Here is a 2,500-nt window from a genome sequence, read left to right as displayed (position 1 = left end):
GAGATCGGGCGTTCTCAGGGTAGTGTGACCGTAAGCCATTGCAGAGCTCTCATCAAGACTACTTATGCAACTTCATCTATGTTGGGTTTCAGTTAACAAACTAGTAATGTATAACAAGACCATGGTAATGGAAGCAAGAGGGGAAAAGCTTACAGCACCTGGTATTCCCAGGTGGTCTCCCATCCAAGTACTAACCAGGCCAAACCCTGCTTAGCTTCCGAGATCAGACGAGATCAGGCGTTCTCAGGGTAGTGTGACCGTAAGCCATTGCAGAGCTCTCATCAAGACTACTTATGCAACTTCATCTATGTTGGGTTTCAGATAACAAACTAGTAATGTATAACAACACCATGGTAATGGAAGCAAGAGGGGAAAAGCTTACAGCACCTGGTATTCCCAGGTGGTCTCCCATCCAAGTACTAACCAGGCCAAACCCTGCTTAGCTTCCGAGATCAGACGAGATCGGGCGTTCTCAGGGTAGTGTGACCGTAAGCCATCGCAGAGCTCTCATCAATACTACTTATGCAACTTCATCTATTTTGGGTTTCAGATAACAAACTAGTAATGTATAACAAGACCATGGTAATGGAAGCAAGAAGGGAAAAGCTTACAGCACCTGGTATTCCCAGGTGGTCTCCCATCCAAGTACTAACCAGGCCAAACCCTGCTTAGCTTCCGAGATCAGACGAGATCGGGCGTTCTCAGGGTAGTGTGACCGTAAGCCATTGCAGAGCTCTCATCAAGACTACTTATGCAACTTCATCTATGTTGGGTTTCAGATAACAAACTAGTAATGTATAACAAGACCATGGTAATGGAAGCAAGAGGGGAAAAGCTTACAGCACCTGGTATTCCCAGGTGGTCTCCCATCCAAGTACTAACCAGGCCAAACCCTGCTTAGCTTCCGAGATCAGACGAGCTCGGGCGTTCTCAGGGTAGTGTGACCGTAAGCCATTGCAGAGCTCTCATCAAGACTACTTATGCAACTTCATCCATGTTGGGTTTCAGATAACAAACTAGTAATGTATAACAAGACCATGCTAATGGAAGCAAGAGGGGAAAAGCTTACAGCACCTGGTATTCCCAGGTGGTCTCCCATCCAAGTACTAACCAGGCCAAACCCTGCTTAGCTTCCGAGATCAGACGAGATCGGGCGTTCTCAGGGTAGTGTGACCGTAAGCCATTGCAGAGCTCTCATCAAGAATACTTATGCAACTTCATCTATGTTGGGTTTCGGATAACAAACTAGTAATGTATAACAAGACCATGGTAATGGAAGCAAGAGGGGAAAAGCTTACAGCACCTGGTATTCCCAGGTGGTCTCCCATCCAAGTACTAACCAGGCCAAACCCTGCTTAGCTTCCGAGATCAGACGAGATCGGGCGTTCTCAGGGTAGTGTGACCGTAAGCCATTGCAGAGCTCTCATCAAGACTACTTATGCAACTTCATCTATGTTGGGTTTCAGATAATAAACTAGTAATGTATAACAAGACCATGGTAATGGAAGCAAGAGGGGAAAAGCTTACAGCACCTGGTATTCCCAGGTGGTCTCCCATCCAAGTACTAACCAGGCCAAACCCTGCTTAGCTTCCGAGATCAGACGAGATCGGGCGTTCTCAGGGTAGTGTGACCGTAAGCCATTGCAGAGCTCTCATCAAGACTACTTATGCAACTTCATCTATGTTGGGTTTCAGATAACAAACTAGTAATGTATAACAAGACCATGGTAATGGAAGCAAGAGGGGAAAAGCTTACAGCACCTGGTATTCCCAGGTGGTCTCCCATCCAAGTACTAACCAGGCCAAACCATGCTTAGCTTCCGAGATCAGACGAGATCAGGCGTTCTCAGGGTAGTGTGACCGTAAGCCATTGCAGAGCTCTCATCAAGACTACTTATGCAACTTCATCTATATTGGGTTTCAGATAACAAACTAGTAATGTATAACAAGACCATGGTAATGGAAGCAAGAGGGGAAATGCTTACAGCACCTGGTATTCCCAGGTGGTCTCCCATCCAAGTACTAACCAGGCCAAACCCTGCTTAGCTTCCGAGATCAGACGAGATCGGGCGTTCTCAGGGTAGTGTGCCCGTAAGCCATTGCAGAGCTCTCATCAAGACTACTTATGCAACTTCATCTATGTTGGGTTTCAGATAACAAACTAGTAATGTATAACAAGACCATGGTAATGGAAGCAAGAGGGGAAAAGCTTACAGCACCTGGTATTCCCAGGTGGTCTCCCATCCAAGTACTAACCAGGCCAAACCCTGCTTAGCTTCCGAGATCAGACGAGATCGGGCGTTCTCAGGGTAGTGTGACCTTAAGCCATTGCAGAGCTCTCATCAAGACTACTTATGCAACTTCATCTATGTTGGGTTTCAGATAACAAACTAGTAATGTATAACAAGACCATGGTAATGGAAGCAAGAGGGGAAAAGCTTACAGCACCTGGTATTCCCAGGTGGTCTCCCATCCAAGTACTAACCAGGCCAAACCCTGC

General features: G+C 46.5%; 12 non-coding genes across 12 annotated transcripts in view; all 12 read right to left on the bottom strand.

Annotated features, from left to right (window-relative positions):
* Positions 1 to 36, bottom strand: part of LOC125790598 (5S ribosomal RNA) — a 119-nt gene extending 83 nt beyond the window's left edge. Inside the window, exon 1 of the ribosomal RNA XR_007430390.1 lies at positions 1 to 36. This exon is cut by the window's left edge and continues 83 nt beyond it. This is a non-coding gene — a ribosomal RNA (5S ribosomal RNA).
* Positions 37 to 146: 110 nt separating this feature from the next.
* Positions 147 to 265, bottom strand: LOC125790483 (5S ribosomal RNA). The gene has a single exon (XR_007430275.1). It is a non-coding gene; the product is annotated as a 5S ribosomal RNA (ribosomal RNA).
* A 110-nt stretch (positions 266 to 375) lies between these two features.
* Positions 376 to 494, bottom strand: LOC125790301 (5S ribosomal RNA). Its single transcript, XR_007430093.1, has one exon. It is a non-coding gene; the product is annotated as a 5S ribosomal RNA (ribosomal RNA).
* A 110-nt stretch (positions 495 to 604) lies between these two features.
* On the bottom strand, positions 605 to 723 carry LOC125790300 (5S ribosomal RNA). Its single transcript, XR_007430092.1, has one exon. It is a non-coding gene; the product is annotated as a 5S ribosomal RNA (ribosomal RNA).
* A 110-nt stretch (positions 724 to 833) lies between these two features.
* LOC125790554 (5S ribosomal RNA) lies at positions 834 to 952 on the bottom strand. Its single transcript, XR_007430346.1, has one exon. It is a non-coding gene; the product is annotated as a 5S ribosomal RNA (ribosomal RNA).
* A 110-nt stretch (positions 953 to 1,062) lies between these two features.
* Positions 1,063 to 1,181, bottom strand: LOC125790299 (5S ribosomal RNA). Its single transcript, XR_007430091.1, has one exon. It is a non-coding gene; the product is annotated as a 5S ribosomal RNA (ribosomal RNA).
* Positions 1,182 to 1,291: 110 nt separating this feature from the next.
* LOC125790298 (5S ribosomal RNA) lies at positions 1,292 to 1,410 on the bottom strand. The gene has a single exon (XR_007430090.1). It is a non-coding gene; the product is annotated as a 5S ribosomal RNA (ribosomal RNA).
* Positions 1,411 to 1,520: 110 nt separating this feature from the next.
* Positions 1,521 to 1,639, bottom strand: LOC125790297 (5S ribosomal RNA). The gene has a single exon (XR_007430089.1). It is a non-coding gene; the product is annotated as a 5S ribosomal RNA (ribosomal RNA).
* A 110-nt stretch (positions 1,640 to 1,749) lies between these two features.
* On the bottom strand, positions 1,750 to 1,868 carry LOC125790610 (5S ribosomal RNA). Its single transcript, XR_007430402.1, has one exon. It is a non-coding gene; the product is annotated as a 5S ribosomal RNA (ribosomal RNA).
* Positions 1,869 to 1,978: 110 nt separating this feature from the next.
* On the bottom strand, positions 1,979 to 2,097 carry LOC125790527 (5S ribosomal RNA). The gene has a single exon (XR_007430319.1). It is a non-coding gene; the product is annotated as a 5S ribosomal RNA (ribosomal RNA).
* Positions 2,098 to 2,207: 110 nt separating this feature from the next.
* Positions 2,208 to 2,326, bottom strand: LOC125790588 (5S ribosomal RNA). The gene has a single exon (XR_007430380.1). It is a non-coding gene; the product is annotated as a 5S ribosomal RNA (ribosomal RNA).
* Positions 2,327 to 2,436: 110 nt separating this feature from the next.
* LOC125790295 (5S ribosomal RNA) overlaps positions 2,437 to 2,500 on the bottom strand; it is a 119-nt gene continuing 55 nt past the window's right edge. The window contains exon 1 of the ribosomal RNA XR_007430087.1: positions 2,437 to 2,500. This exon is cut by the window's right edge and continues 55 nt beyond it. This is a non-coding gene — a ribosomal RNA (5S ribosomal RNA).

The sequence above is a fragment of the Astyanax mexicanus genome, unplaced genomic scaffold (assembly GCF_023375975.1).
Source record: "Astyanax mexicanus isolate ESR-SI-001 unplaced genomic scaffold, AstMex3_surface scaffold_35, whole genome shotgun sequence".
Classification (NCBI taxonomy): domain Eukaryota; kingdom Metazoa; phylum Chordata; class Actinopteri; order Characiformes; family Acestrorhamphidae; genus Astyanax; species Astyanax mexicanus.
This window is presented reverse-complemented; position numbering and strand designations above follow the sequence as displayed.